Below are 16,981 nucleotides of genomic sequence, written 5' to 3'. Positions count from 1 at the left end.
TAGGGGTGAGATCGGAAGTCTTCCGTTGTGTGTGGAGACAGAAATGTAGGCTGATAAGGATACAGTATATTGATGAACATTTTTTCACACAATATGTATTTTTATAACTTGCTTTTCAAAAAAATGTTTATCATTTTAAAAGTTGGGTTGTTTCTTGCTTTATATTGGTTTTCTTTACATCCTAGAACCAAATCCTTTACCAGATTTATTTATGATAAATCTTATCTTTCCCCTCTCTTCTCTTGGCTCTGTTCTAACCTTTCTTTCTTTTATTCCTTTTTAAAAACATATCTTTTAGCCCTGACTAATGTCAAGCTCACTGTGTAACTGAGGATGACCTTGAACTCAGGATTTTGTCTCATTATTCACAGGTTCTGGAATTACATGTGTGAGTCATGACTAGCCTTGTCTTTTATTTTTTTCTTTCAGTAAAAAATTGCATTTATTGCTTTAGTGTATTTGTGTGTACATGTGTCTGTGTGTGCACACATTCACGTGGCATGCATGGTGAGGTCAGAGGACAACTTTTGGAAACTGGTTCTCTTCCAGGGCTAGAACTCAGATCTTCAGGCTTGAGAGCGAGCCAGCGAGTACTTTGACCTGATGAGCCTTCTTTCTTGTCCTGTTCTTTCATTTTCTTAATATTCTGAAGGGAGGAGTTTTAAAAATCTTTGTTAAATAGATCATTTATCTTTATCATTTTTTGTGTAAGGAATATTTGTCTGGAGAGTATGAAATGTTTCTCATCTCTGTAAATCCTTAATATTTTAAGCCTTTATGCTGTGGGGGATAGTAGACATGGGCTATGAAGGGAAAAGCAGGGGAGGGAGCCTCGCTGGTGAACGGGGAGGGAGGGAAGACAGAGCGAGAGGGAGAAAGGCAGGTAAATAACACTAGGGATGATTGAGAGGGGCATAAAAACATATTAGTTTATAAATTTACTTAAAACACTGGTGTGGGAGAATTATCTGTATTCTGTCAATCATGTATTTTAATAAAACGCTGATTGGCCAGGCAGGAAGTATAGGTGGGTCAACCAGACAGGAAGTTGAGGCGGGGCAATGAGAACAGGAATATTCTGGGAAGCAGGAAGCTCCCTCTGCCATTCCTGCCCAGATCACCGAAGAAGCAACATGTGAGCTGTCACACTGAGAAAGGTACTGAGCCCTGTGGCTAACATAGATAAGGATAATGGGGAAACAAAAGTTATAAGAGCTAATAAGTAGCCTGACCTAATGGGCCAATCAGTTTATAACCTAATGTAGACTTTGTGTGATTTTCCTTGGGAGTTGCTGGCTGTGGGGTACTGGGCTGGACAGAAACCCCAACAAGCCGGCCGTCATGTTACAAAACACAGGCACACAAGACACACAGACACAGATGCAAACACAGGCACACACACACACACATACACACACACACACACACATACACACACACACATGCACGTTTTGATGGAGTTATGACATACAGGGTGGTGATGTTCCCCTTGGGAGCCATAGACCATCTAACACAACCGCCAGTATTTGGTATGGGAAACCTGTCTTTGACTTTTTTAGTCAGGGGAATCCAAAAGTCTCTGAAACAGCATAGGTAATAACTGTTTCCCTTGGTTTCCTTCCAGAATGTAAAGGTAAGAGCCTGTTGCTGAAGACGGCACACGCTCTGGGCCCAGGACTCGAAGGAACTGAGCTGGAAGAGACTTGAAAAGTTCCTTACTGAGAGCTGGCGCTCATATCTGCAAGATCTATGCTAGCTGCCAAGGGAGAAAGCAATAACAGTCCTACCTAATACTTAAACACGTGACATTGAGAAACACAGAAAAGCACACAGATGCCCAAATGTAAGGCTGCCCATCTTTGGGTACAGGGTTTGGAGAGAGAACGGAAGCCTCTTTAGCCTCATTTTCCAGCATTGACTCCAAAAGAAAATACAGTGAGTTGCTTTGAGAAACAGGAAACGTCTGTGCTTATTGTGGTGCTTTTAGCAAATGGGGAAGAGACAGCCTTCTTTAGAGGTGCTAAGTGGATGGTTGATCTCTAGTGGCACTAGGCTTGGACTCTGAGTCCCTTTAGTGTAGGAAGTGTGTGTGTGTGGGCTGCAGCCTTGTACTCAATGGAAGGGAAGGGCTGAAGGAGGTACTGGGTACTGCATTGTGGCTCCTAACAAAGCTGGTGCTCCTCCAAGCCCCTGGATCAGACGGTGCTGTGTTGTGACAAATACAAACATGCACCTCTGCCATTTTCTTTGAAAATGGAAAAGCAGAGGATGTCTCAGTGGGTAACATGCTTGCTTAAGGACCTAGGTTGAGATCCAGTAACCATATTAAAGACTGAGTGTGTGTGTTAAGCCATAACCCAGTACTGGGCAGGGATAGGCAGGGGGCAGAGACAGGCAGAACTCTGGGCCTCACTGCCAAGTCAATATCACCAAATCAGTGAGCTCCCGGTCCAGTGAGCAATTCTGTTTCAAAAGAGGTAGTTGGAGAAGCAACTTACAAGATTGATGTCAACCTCTGGCTTCCATGTAGGGGCAGGTGCTTCTGCACATACGTGTGTGCCTATACACACAATAAATACATTAATTAATCGGTAGGAAAAGCAAGGTCTATTCTGGCAAGTGAATGCTGTGGCATTATTAGTAAGAATTCTCTTACATAGCCAATAACCCCACAACATTTTAGGAAAGATTTAAAGCAGGGAAGAACAAAGGTCCCTCTAGTGCCCCGGTTCACAGCTCAGATCTGCTGCCTCTTCCCAGTTGTCTCTGACCCAGCCCCGAGGGAGGCTGCCAGCAATTTTATTCCCTTAGCGTTATCACAACCACGATGCCAGGAGTCCGCATTTCTTCTGAAATGATTGATTTATGCTTACAATTCTGTTTGGGTTTTCATGTGTGATATCTGGGGGTTAGAAGTATTTCATTTTAGCAACAGGAACTTCAATCTTCCCTGACAAGCCTGTGCAATCTTTTTTTCCTCATACCTCAAGGATTCCTTTCTGTTCTGATTCAAGATCTGTTTTGTTTCCTACAATAAGCCTCAGGCCACCACCACGCTTTTGCGAGGACACTGGGCTTTGGTGATACAGGCTCAGCTTCATGGAGGGCTTTCCCAGTGTTCAGTGGAAATGATCTGGAACTTTTCTAATTTTGAAGCCATTAATTAACCCCGAGAAGTGACACATCAGCGTTGTCTTACACCACAGATCCAGCAACTTTCCAACAGCTCCCCAGCTCGACATGTGAGGCCTCAGAGCTGCTTCAGGCTGAAATGATAGGGTTAGCATTTAAACACAGGGCTCTGATGCCCAATGCCTGACTGCCGTTCTGTTCCTATACAGGGTGATTTCCTATGTTTATTTGTGTTAATGCTAATGGCCAATAAACAGTTTTGTATTTCGTGTGTATTTATGCACGTATGTGTGTGTGTGTGTGTGTGTGTGTGCGTGCACACTTTCATGGGTACACACAATATTGGTGATGTTTAGATGACAAGACACTGGCTAAATTCTTTACATTGAAAACCAAACATTTCCTAATGAGATTTGAAAGACATGTCATTATCCTCAGTTTATGAACGAAGTGTAAGATGTATTAACTCCATTGCAGCCTCTCTGGAATTCACACAGAACAGAACTGAACTGTTTCTCTGTATATTCCACATGGTGTTGGGACCATAGTGTGTCTGTCTCAGCTGTGCTGAGCCTCATTCCTGCTCTCTAGTATGTTTCCAGTCTGGGCCACTGGAAGGCATTTTCCAGCGTACACATACACTCTTCTGGGTGCTTAAATGTCCTGGATATTGTAGTGAATGGATCTTGCGAATGCAGTTGAGTTCTTTCTTTTTTGTTTTGTTTGTTTATTTGTTTGTTTTGAATTAGTCAAGGAGTTTGTCCTGGTCACATCCAATTGGGTGAGGCTTACACAGAAGAACCCTTTCAGAAATTGTGACATCAGGCTTATGGCTATGGGTGGCAGCCTGTCTGCTCTCCTATTTACCTGTCTATCTACAGACTTTAAGTTTCTTAGAGTGTGATCTTAACTGAGTCAGTGAAGCATTTGTTATAGTATCCACACCATGGGTATGACTGCTTTCTTATCTAATTGAAGGGTAACTCAAACACCCACACCACATTTCCATGACAGCATTTCTTCAAATCTTGCTCCAAATACTCTTTTCTTTGCAGATTATATGTCATCATACATTTGGCATATTTATGCTATTCGTCTATAAAATAGTTTGTTTCATAGACAAAGGATGCTTAAGAGTAGAAGTCAGTGTTATTACCGTTCACTTATGAGTTCGGTTAAGTCTTTCCCACAGTGCTTGGGAGAAAGCTTAAGGATCAGTTAGCTTGGTCTGTGCAGCGGAAAAATAAATCAAGAGATCCCATCTCAAACAACGTGAAAGGCAAGCACCAACATGGCGGCCATTTCTGATCTCCACATATGCCTGAAACACATGTGCACTCACATTCACACATACATACATATGAATAAACAATATTTATTGTACGTATGAGAGATAGATAGATAGATAGAGAGATAGATAGATAGATAGAGAATTATTGTACATTATAATAGGATCAGATACCAGAGCAATGCATTGAATTTTCTTACGGTGCAGCCGTGAATGCTGCCAGGTGTAAGTCCTGAATCAGACTGTATTTTTATTTCCAAGCCCCACTGACATGGTACTCTGACTGTAATAGCCTGTAGCATTGTATATATTTCTTTTAGAAATCTTAATAAACAACCAAAAGCAAGTTGTACCTTATAAGTATCTAATGACACATTTGGAATGTCTTGATTCAGCACAAACAGAACAAAACAAAACAAACAAAACCAAACCAAAAATAAACCCCAAGCATTTGGCAGTAATAGAAGTCAGTGAGCAGTGCAGATAATTCAGTTAGGAATGGAGCTGGGTCCTAGGCTTTGGTGAGTGGTAAAGTCATTGGCAGTAACTCTACAGTCTCTTGAAGTCCCATTTTTCCTGTTGCTTCATTTCCAAGTTTAGTGCCAGAAACGAACCCCACCATTGCAGTGTGGCTGGGTTTGTCCACTATTCAGAGTTTTCTAGATTACTTGCCATACTAATATAAAAACAACTAACACTTGGGTGGACGTGGTGTCTGGTGGTCACAGGCTGCACATTCCTACTGTGCCAGGCACTGATGGCTGCTCTGCCTGGATTTCTGAAGGGAGATGTGGAGGCCCCAAAAATGTGAGCCTGTTTCCACACTGACCAAAGGTTAGAGTTGCAACTTACCTCTAGTCCTTCAAGGTTATTAGGCTTCTACCACAAAGATTCCACCTAGAGCAGAGAGTTCTGTTCTCTCAAGGTTGTTGTCACCACGTGTGGCTAATAGCCAGCCCTTGTACTCCAGGAATAGAGAAGGAGAGACATTTGTAGCTCGAAAGTCTAAGGATCCAACTAATTCCAGTTCCCTTAAGGAGATAACATTGGATTCCATCCAGGGAGTGGTTTGCCTACAGAATATTTTGGTCTAGGTTGCAAGCATGACTTGTTTTGTTCTAGCAACAGAAAGTTTAACTAAGGCTGCAGCCTGTGACCTTCAACTGGTCTGTTCACTTTCTTGTATCATGTTAAAGGAGTTTTTTTGTCTTACCCCTACTTTTTGTGCTCAGGGGTATTTTAAGCAATTGGAAATTAAATGTGGAGCAATTCCAGTACTCACTGGAACTTCCTCCTGATACTATCCTGTATGTTTCTCCATTTTATTATTTTCATTCTTGTCTTCACATTCTTTATTGATATTTTCTGAATCCCAATGCCCCACCCTGGCAAGAGGTATTTTTGTCGAGGATGTTCCCAAAGAGCTGAACACAAAGGAGTTCCTAGAGAGGATAGCATCATCATAATATCATTTCTTCCCACAACGAGGGAAGCTGCCTTGTCGTTACCTGCTGCAGAGTTTGCAACTAATGCAAAATAGTCCATAGAGAGGGAGAAGCTCAGAAGCCCCTCCCCCACCTCTCCCTGATGATCTACAGGCAGTTCAGGGTTGCTGGGTCTGTGATAGGCATTTTCTTTAGTAGTATCACCACTGATAAGTTATCCATAGTCTTGTCAATAACGGCCCCATATCTGTGCTCCTGTAAGTAACCCTACTTTTACCTATTAGTTTATACACACATATGCACACACACACACACACACACACACACACGTGCACATGCACACACACATGCACATGAAATGAAAATGGGATGACTGAGGAGACCAGAGAGAGTGAGATGACACAAGTAGGGTTATGGGAGGTAAATATGACCAAAATCTATGATATGTATATGAAAATGTCACAGTGTAACTCACTGTTAAGTATAATATATGCTAATTAAGAATATGTCAAAATTTAAAAACAAACAACTGAACCCAGGTTTTTTTTTTCTGAACCCTCATATTGTGCAACCATCTGCTTATGTCTGTTGAACTGCTTGAGGCATGGGAACCTAGGGAATCAAAGAGGATGTGACACTAGATGTTACTGCCATCACCATGAATAAAAAATCCGTTGTCTTTGACTCAGACAGTGAAATAGTATAAATTAGTGTGTTAGTTCCAAGTAGGGTAAAATCTCAAGCCTTTGTTATTTTTATGAAGCAATATTGAGGGTGATCACAACCAACATTTATTTAGCAATTCCCATCCCAAATGTGTCATTGTACCAAAGGCTTTAGTGACATATTATAAGCCAAGTGTTTCCTTGGACCATGTGCAGTTGGAAGCTGTCTTCATGAAGTAAGGGTTTGCTTTTTATCTCATGAACAAGAGCCTAGGCCTTGACAGCTAAACTTGGCTTGTTAGGGAGGGGACACATGTGCCTGCTGTGATTCCGGACAGAGTTTATGCAGAAGAACGTAGCCAGGATACGGGTTTGGATGAAAATATTGTCCGAGGTCTAGTCCCCAACAACCAAGGCAGGAGAGGCTTTTAGATTGGTCTTTACACGGTGAGATGGAGTGGAGGTTCTGTGATGCTGTCAAACCAGACCGAGGATCTTGCTCCATCATTAAACCATGCTTCCGCCTCCTGACTGGGTTTACCACTTTCAGCATGGCGTGCTGGTTTCTCTCACCTCTCCTACTTTCCCCTCAAACTTCTGCCTCCTTCCCACCCTACTCACACTGTCTTCTCACTTGACTTTGGTAACTGGAATGCTGTGAAAAAAATCTCCACATCCTTCTCCCACGTTTCTCTGGGCTCACCACTGGCTCTGCCTTCCCATCTGTTACTATCAGGGCTTCCGGGGGTATAGTCCCTGCACCAGCTGTAGCAGTGCAACTCAAAGACTCAGAAATGCAAATTCTCAGTTCCTACCAGAGAATTAGTGACTCTGGGAGGAAGAACCAGTAACTCCCATTTGCACCAGCTTTCCAGGGGATTCCATGGTCTAGGACAACAGGCTTCCAAGCAATGGAAAAGAAGGTGAAGAAGTAAGAAAGGAGAGGTGGGTCCTGAGGAGAAGGAGGAGGAGGTAATGTTAGGAGAGAAGGAAGAAGAGAGAAGTATCCATCACATGAAATGGATGCAAAGTTGAGATTTTTTTTTATACAAATGTCTGACTCACTGAGTAAAGCAGAGGTGTCTTAAACGGAATGTCTTGTTACATTGAACACAGTGGAGGTTTTTTCAGTAAGAAACCTAAAAAAACCCCATCAATTTCAAGTAGCTGCCCAGTGGCATTTAGGAACATGTGAATGTCTGTGATGGTTAATCTTGATTGTCCCCTTGATTGTGACCTTTGGGGGTGCCAGTCTGTGACCACACAAATGATTAGTCCATTGAGAGAGCAAAAATCTGACCAAACTATTGAGGGGTGGTGGAAATATGGAAGGAAGGGCCTACTTTTGGGAAGTGAGTCTCCAGGGCCGTGCCTTTGTGAGCTGGAGCAAGCTCAGGCCCATTCCTGGAACTGCCCCAGCCTGCTCTCCATCTGCCTGCTGTGACCTGGCCTCCCCGCCGGAGTCGACTGAAATGTCTAGAAGGAGCCAGCAATATTTGTTTTCCCTTTTAGTTATCCACGTTGGATGTATGTTACAGTGATGTCAAATACGCCCAACACAGTGCACATGTAAACTGTCAGACCGTCCTCACACAACCATGGCTACTTCCTTTTCATAGTTTGGGAACCTGAGGCTGAAGGAGCAGAGATGCCCAAGGCTATGCTGGTACCTTGGGCTCTATCCTGTTCCTGCGAAAGACCACACATAAGTCACAGTGACTCTCAGTTTCTCTAGTAAATCAATGGACACCACTTTGTGAACACTGTTCTTAATAAAACAGGATGCTAGATTCCTTGGACGGATTTCTCATGCTTTTTCATGAATTCAATATCCCAATAATCACAGTGAGATGTAATCACATGAAAACATGACTTGTAAATTAACTAAATCAAGTCAATGCTCTCAGAGCTCAGAGTAAGCTCAGGGCTTGTCTAAGGAGTGACCTTGGTCTTAAAGAATGGGTCCACAGGGGGAAATAGGAAGGAATATTTTGATCGCAAGAAAACTGCCTCTGCCTTAGTAGAAATGATGCCCTTGCTCAGGACAAAGTCTAAGAATCAATACTAGAGAGATTAATTATAATTTTAATGCATCAGGACACAAATGGAGATGGATGCTGGTTAGGATGATAGATGAATGTGAATTTATAGCCATTTCAGCTCATTAATAAATAGAAAATCATTAAGTCACTAAAATCAGGGATGCAGAGACCCCCCCCTCCCAAGGACAGTGCTGACCTTTGTATGGTAGTCATTCTTCCTCTAGGATACTTCTAGGCACACTCCTACATAGCCTTGGGATGCTGCTGAACCAATGATAAATGTACTAAACTTTGTAGCTTTTTTTAGTGGTTACTTACTTATTTGAAAATAAATTTTGGTTTTCTCTGGTTCTGCAGTCAATCCTAACCGCTCTTGCAGCCACAGCTGGTTGGCAGCATGGCTGCATGAACCGGAAGACAGAATTTTTGGACTGCTGTAATGGGCTTGCTGTATTAAAAAGCAAAACAGTTTTTTCCTCTTGAAAGCACTACCTATGCATCCCCTCATTTTCTGGCACCTTAGGGGACATGAGACATTGCACAGATAAGCTCACATTCATTAATGACGTTTAGACCAGGCTATTCAGGAACTAAAGTTTATAGATCAATAGGAGTGTAGAGCCAGTGGATGGTGTTTGGTAGCAGAGAGAAAAAGAGAGAGAGAGAGAGAGAGAGAGAGAGAGAGAGAGAGAGACAGAGACAGAGAGAGAGACAGAGAGAGAGAGACAGAGAGAGAGACACAGAGAGAGAGACAGAGAGAGAGACAGAGGCAGAGAGACTGAAAGATCTCTAAGCACTAATGCTCAGATTTGAATATTCTTTGCTCTCAGGATGGATGTTGGGGACTCTTGCGCTCCTGGCTCTCACACCATCCACTGACCCAGTTTGATCTGGGGTCACTTTTCAAGCACACTCCTGCTTCCCTGCTATTCCCAGCCATTGATGGTCTCTGTGTTCTTGACTTGGCTGAACTTCCTTGATTATTCAGAAAGCAAAAGTACACAAAGTCAGACACTGAGAATATTGAGGGCTTATCCTCCAGGGGCAAGACTGCAATTTCTTGACCCTGAGAGTGGAAGGGGTTGTAGCACAATGAGTAAAAACCTAGAGAGAGAATTTGGGGTCCAACCTGAAGGTCAGAAATGCAGAACAGTCAGCTACTGGCTCTTACCTCAACCTCAGTCCAAAATGATGATCCTGCCTCCAGGAATCTCAGAATGAGGCTGTGTGTGAGAGCTGTCTCCTTCCATTTTATGTTCCTCTCCAGGGATGGGATTAAGGGCATGCACCACTACTGTGTGGTTTCTAAGGCTGATCAGTGGGGCTGTTTTACTCTCTGATCTTCAGGCAAGCTTTGTTTATTAAAATCCAAATGAAATGTCACTACAGCTTCATTTATGAAAATACAAATGAAATGTTACTACAAGGGATAGCTGCTCACAAGGTTCTGCTTTATTCTGCTGACTTCCAGAACACTACATTCCAGTTCTCTTCGGGATAGTGGGGTCATGTGACTAGTTCCTGCAAATGAGAATTGATGGAGGTGTCTTGGGAACTTCTGGCCTTAAAGTGTGTGTGTGTGTGTGTGTGTGTTTTCAACTATTTCTGATTTCCTTGCTGGAACAATCCCAAGACTATATATTGAGATAAATCCAGCCTGCAACCATAAGTAGCCGCAGGGAGGATTTCCCTGAGTTTCCTGATGCTGTGTAAGAAAATTCACTTCTCTTGAATTTCTGAAATTTTTTGTTACCAATGCAGAACCTAACTTCTTTTGAGCAATTTAGAAGTCATTTATAAACGTTTTCCCAAGTGAAATATATGCCCAGTGAATTCTCCTACTGTTTCTCTGAAGACACACTTGGTAAAGTTAAAATGAAGCTTATTTCTTAATAACAGAGTACTGCAAGAAGGTAGAAAGCCATTATAGAACTGGGTCAGAAAAAAAAAGAATTGTTTGTAGTTGAAAAGAACAAGAGACCTAGAGAAATAGAATTAGGCAGGTGTTTTGCCTAGAAAATTTTCAAGGCTGGAAAAGGAATATGATTCAAATCAGGAGACTCAAAGGCCAGTAACAAAGTTGGGGAGATGGGTTAAATAGAAAACACACACGTTTGTGAGTGCAGGACTCAAAAATTAAGGAGACTGGAGAAAAAGAGAGTCAAAAGCACAAATACCAGCAAATACGTTACAACATATATAATGTCGTTCATCAGGGGATGCTAAAGTCCTTCTTCTCCATCGCTCATTAGATGCTTAGTAATTGGTCACGGGTATAAGAAGGTGGGGGAGGGGAGCGGTGTGATAAACCAGGGTCCTCTGTCTCCAAGAAGGTACAATCTACATTGTAAAGGACCAGGCTAAGAGACACCCTTCTGTGATCTATGCAGGACAATAGTAACCAGAATGACAGCTAAGGAGGCCTTCCCCAGTTACCTGCACAACCCTCTTATTTTGCAAATAGGAAACCAAGTTCTTTGTCAGTACTGAGAGGGACAGGTATGCCTGTGGTCCCCTCAGGTTGGCATTTTCCTGGCCACATCTTTCTGACTTCCGAGCCTAGCTTCTTCAAATTTGTGAGCCATCCTTCACAGTTTATGGGATGTGATAAGACAGGTTTTGATGGAACAAGGAAGGCTGACACCTGACCTTTCTTTTTCAGTGGCTTTTCCCCCTCTTTTAATACCATCTATGTAATTTCTCTTCTGATTCAGGTCTTTTAAATTCAGAATTTCATTCAAAATATAGAATTTATGATTCATCAGTCTTACACAGGGAGTTTTTTTTGTAATTTTATTAAATTATAAAGGTTTCCATTTCTGCCCCTCCTCCCACCACCCTCCCACTCCTCCCACTCCCTCTCCTCCTCCCTCTCCATCCCTAAGAGCAGTCAGGGTTTCCTGCCCAGTGGGAAGTTCAAGTTCCTCCCGCCTCCCTCCAGGTCCAGGAAGGTGAGTGTCCAGACGGACTGGATCCGCAAAATCCAGTATATGCAGAGGAAACAAGTCCCAATGCCATTGTCAATGGCTTTTCAGAAAGACTCCGGCCAGCCACATTCAGAGAATCCGGCCACATTCAGAGAATCTGGTTGGATTGCGTCCTCGTTCAGTCCCTCGTTCAGTTCAGTCCAACTGGCCTTGGTAAACCCTCATTAGATCCGTCCCCTTGTATCAGTGGGTGATCACATCCCTCGCAGTCCTTATTTCCTTTTTCATTTTCTTCCTCCTTCTGCTCCTCATTTGGACCTTGGGGGGCTCAGTCCAGTGCTCCAATGTGGGTCTCCATCTGTATCGCCATCCATCGTGGGATGAAGGTTCTCTCTGATCTTGCCTTCTTTGCTCACGTTCTCTTTCCTTCTGCTTCTCGTTTGGACCTAGGGAGTTAAGTCCAGTGTTACGATGTGGGTCTCTGTCTCTATCTCCATCCATCGCCAGATGAAGGTTCTATGGTGATAAGCAAAATATTCATCAGTATGGTTATGGGCCTAGGCCGTTTCAGGCACCCTCTCTTCTGTCCAGAGAACAATCTGGGGATCTCTCCTTGGACCTGGGATCCCATTTATAATCAAGTCTCCTGTAAACCCTAAGATGACTCCCTTAGTTGAAATATATTCTTCCCTGATCTCATATCCATCCTTCCTCTCTCCCCGCATCCCAGTCCACCTAGCTTTCCCCATTCCTCCCCTACTCCCTTCTCTCTAACCCTTTCCCCTTCCAACAACCCTCCCACCCCCCCATGCACCCGAGGTTACCTGGGACTCTTGTCTATTTCCAATCTCCAGGCAGATAGCTACATGATTTTCATCAGGTTCACCTTCTTATTTAGCTTCTCTAGGATCACGAATAATAGGCTCAAAAACCTTTAATTATGGTTAGAATCCACATATGAGTGAATACATACCATATTCCTATTTTGGGTCTGGCTTACCTCACTCAGTAAAGCGTTTTCTATGTCCATCCATTTGCATGCAAAATTCAAGATGTCATTGTTCTTTACTGCTGAGTAAAACTCTAATGTGTATATGTTCCACACCTTTTTTAACCACTCTTCTATTGAGGGGCACCTAGGTTGTTTCCAGGTTCTGGCTATTACAAATAGTGCTGCTATGAACATAGTTGAACAAATGCTTTTGTAGTATGATAGGGCATCTCTTGGATATATTCCCAAGAGTGGAATTGCTGGGTCCTGAGGGAGATTGACTCCCAGTTTCCTGAGAAACCGCCACACTGATTTCCACAGTGGCTGCACAAGTTTGCATTCCCACCAACAATGGATGAGTGTTCCCCTCATTCCACATCCTCTCCAGCATAGGCTATCATTGGTGTTTTTGAGTTTGACTATTCTGACAGGTGTAAGATGATATCTCAAAGTTGTTTTGATCTGCATTTCCCTGATCGCTAAGGAGGTTGAGCATGACCTTAAGTGCCTTTTGGCCATTCGGAGTTCATCTGTTGTGAATTCTCTGTTCAGTTCAGTACCCCATTTTTTAATTGGGTTAATTAGAGTTTTAGTGTCTAGTTTCTTGAGTTCTTTGTATATTTTGGAGATCAGACCTTTGTCTGATGAGGGATTTGTGAAGATCTTCTCCCAGTCGGAAGGTAGCCTTTTGGTCTTACTGACAGTGTCCTTTGCTTTACAGAAGCTTCTCAGTTTCAGTAGGTCCCATTTATTTATTGTTTCTCTTATTGTCTGCGCTCCTGGGGTTCTGCTTAGGAAGTGGTCTCCTGTGCCTATATCTTGTAGACTACTTCCCACTTTCTCTTCTATCAGGTTCAAAGTGGTCGGATTAATGTTGATGTCTTTAATCCATTTGGACCTGAGTTTTGTGCATGGTGATAGATATGGATCTATTTTCATTCTTCTACAGGTTGACATCCAGTTATGCCAGCACCATTTGTTAAAGATGCTTTCCTTCTTCCATTGTATGCCTTTAGCTCCCTTGTCAAATATCAGGTGTTCATATGTTTGTGGGTTAATACCCGGGTCTTCTATTCGATTCCATAGGTCGACTTCTCTGTTGTTATGCCAATACCAAGCTGTTTTTCATGCTTTGCGTTCCACTTGCTGATCGGGAAATATGAGACGGTAGGGCTGGCACGATCCTGTGTGTTAAATGATGCACAAAATCGCCACTCTGTTGCCGAACTATAGGGCCCCAAAGTAGCCTGATGGTGATTGCTCCGGTGTAACCTGGAGAACCATGAGTGGTTTTCCAATAAATCTGCAATAGCATAATTTATACACGACGGCAATTAAAGTAACAAGAGAATCTCGAAGAGTAAATATTTTATCTAGTGAATTAACCATGCAAGACTCATTCACAAATGATAATTAGGATACCGAGGTTAAATCCCTGTGTGTTATGAAGTCAGCTTCTGCCCAATGACCAAGTAGATAAAGACTAATGATGCAGGGCTTGTATTTTGATTAACTGTCTTCTCTTCTTCCCAAATGTGCGATCACTTACAATGGCCGAGGGGGCAGCTCTGCCCTCCTCTCTGTCCCTCAGGGGAAAATACTGAATCCTCCCCCGAGGACAGCAGCAGAGTGATGGTGGGCTCATCCCGTGTCTGCCCTGTCAGCATAGGGAGGTAGCATGTGTACCTTGGGTCTGGAAACACTGGGTAAAAGGCTCACCACTTACATGAGGGCCTACAAGGCCAATATGTCAGGCCAAAATAATGTCCTCTCAAACATATCCACACCCAGCTATTATCTTATTATAAGGCAAAGAGATTTTGCATATAAAATTAGGATCAAGATATGAAGGGGAGGGAAATAACCTAGTGACCCAATGTAATCACCAGGGTTCTCCAGAGTGGAAAAGGAAACAGAAGTGGCATTCAAGATGAGAAGAAGTAAGAAGGACTCGTCCTGTAGCTGAGGTTGAATATGGAGAAAGTGCCACCAGCCACAGAATCCATTAACTCTGGAGAAAGTGCCATGAGCCACAGAATTCATTAACTCTAAAGAAGGTGCCACATGCCACAGAATTCATTAACTCTGGAGAAAGTGCCACGGGCCATGGAATTCATTAACTCTGGAGAAAGTGCCACGAGCCACGGAATTCATTAGTTCTGGAAGCTGAAAAGCTAAGGACATGCTTTTTCCTCTAGAGTCATGAGGGAAGCTTATAGCCTTGTTTCACAGTCCTAAGTGAGAACTGAGATACACTTCTAGCCTACAGAAGTGTAGGGTAATAATGTGTTATTTAAACCACAACATCTATGCTAACTTGTTACTGTAGAAAACACCACAGGCCAAGTCTACATTGTTCATTACAATGTTTCTAGTTCTTGACACATGGATGATTATTGGGCCAATGAATTGGTAAAAGTCTTTGTTTTTCAGATACCACCAACTAGGATCACATTGACACATACCATCTGACAGCTACTGAGGCTCAGTATATGATCCTGAAGCCCAAAATATCTCACCTTTAAAACTTTATTCACCTTCATTATGAGTTTAGAGGGAAGAACAGCACTTCAGTTTGTACAGTGAGCATGCCAGGTCAGGGAGTCTAGACTTAAACTTAAAATGCCCATTCCCATGTTTTATACCCATATTTTATTTTCTTCACAGATATTGCTACATAGGATTACTCTTCATGTATATCTAATTTCTTTGCTTTCTTTCTCACGACCCTATTGGAAGGTGAATTTTGTGAAGGCAAACACATTGCCTAGGTTTGGTCACAATAACTGTGTTAGTTTCCTTTCCCTTTGCTGTGACAAAGCACCTGATAAAGTCACTTTAAGGACACAGGGTTAGGCTTACAGTTTAAGGAGACACAGTCTACAACTTTTGAGAAGGTGTGACAACAGGCAAATACAGTTTGTCACACTGTGTTTATGGTCAGAGGCCCAGAAGGAAGGAAGGAGGAAGGGAAAGAGGAGGGAAAGGGGAGAGAAAGAGAGAGAGAGAGAGAGAGAGAGAGAGAGAGAGAGAGAGAGAGAGAGGAGAAGAGGAAGAGGGAGGAAAAAGAGGGTATTATTAGTACCCAGCTGTTTTCCTCTTTTCCTTTTTATTTGGTCTGGAACGAAAGCCTAAGTTATGGTTCTGTTTAAATTGAGGATGACCCTTTCTTCCTTGGTGAAGTCTCTTTGAAGATACTGGTCCAGAAGGCCTGAAGTGTGTCTCCTAGATTATTAAATATAGTTAAGTAGGAAATGAAGATTAACTATCATAGTTACTTATCACATTTCTCCTGGACAGATGGATTAAAGTATCAGTATTTAGAAGATCCATGGAGTTAGGAGTCTGCCTTAGTCCAGAACCTCCTGCAGGGCTCTGAGCTCCCACAGTTCACTGACTTTAATTTGCAGGCCTGTGCCTTATTGAAGGCACAGTATGGATGTGAGGTGCTTGGGGGATGTACAGCCCTTGCTTCTTGTTTAGCTTGCCTGTTATATGGCTTAAACAGATCTTTCTTGGGGAATGAAAGCAAGGTGGAGAAGGCAGCCTTAAAGCCTCCAGCTGCCCAATACCCTAGACACCGGGGGTCAAGGGAGCAAAGCTTCCATATCAACTGCTTTCTTTCATGAGTTTAGAGCCTAAAGCAGTTTATGTCACTTAGCCACACAGCTCCAAGAAGAATGACTCCTAACATTGCTTTAGGTTACCCTCCAGACAAGTCTAAAGACACGGACTGGTTGATTGTGATTCCCCCTGGGAACCTAAGGTGGATGTACTGAGGTTGAATAAATCCCTAGAGGCAGAACAGGGATCTGAGTTCAGACTAACACGCACCATGCTTCCTTCCAGAGCATCTCCCACGGCTCTGCTTTGGGAAGAGGGACTGTGGGTGACACACTAGAACTTCTGGACAACGGTTGTTCATGGCTTTCAGAGCAGAGCAGTATACAGGGCAGTTTCCAACCTCCATCATCTTAGGCTGCTAGACATACTCTAATGCCTGCCCTGGCTTGAACACCTCAATGATACACCTCGTAAAAGAGGCAAGAAAGCCATGGATCACACATTCGCCCTTTCCCCTGGTGACCTGGCTAAGATCATTTGTAAGTTTTCAAACTGAGCATATCGTATTCTCTGGTTTTCAGGGCCTCCTGTGTTTACAACTTCATTTAACTGGGGAATGTAGTGAAGATCATCCTTGCCTTGGCCACTCGAAGGAAGAGCCATGGTGGTGTGTTCTGTGGAAATCATCAACCGGTAGGAATTTTTAGTTCAACTCTGATTACAGCAGGAGTCTGTGTAGACACCCAATCTTCATACTGTATCAACGGCTTTACCCAACAGACTTTGGTTGAAGCAGACTCTCACAAAGCTAGTGCAATGTTCAGTCTAACACTGACCAAGGACAGTGGTTTTTAAAACATGGTGCCCCACAGTACCATATGCTTCTTTAATAACTACTATTTCTTCATATTCCAGCTGTGGAAAGGA

Source organism: Myodes glareolus, chromosome 13 (assembly GCF_982192425.1).
Source record: "Myodes glareolus chromosome 13, mMyoGla1.1, whole genome shotgun sequence".
Taxonomy (NCBI): Eukaryota; Metazoa; Chordata; class Mammalia; order Rodentia; family Cricetidae; genus Myodes; species Myodes glareolus.
Note: the sequence above shows the minus strand (reverse complement) of the source record.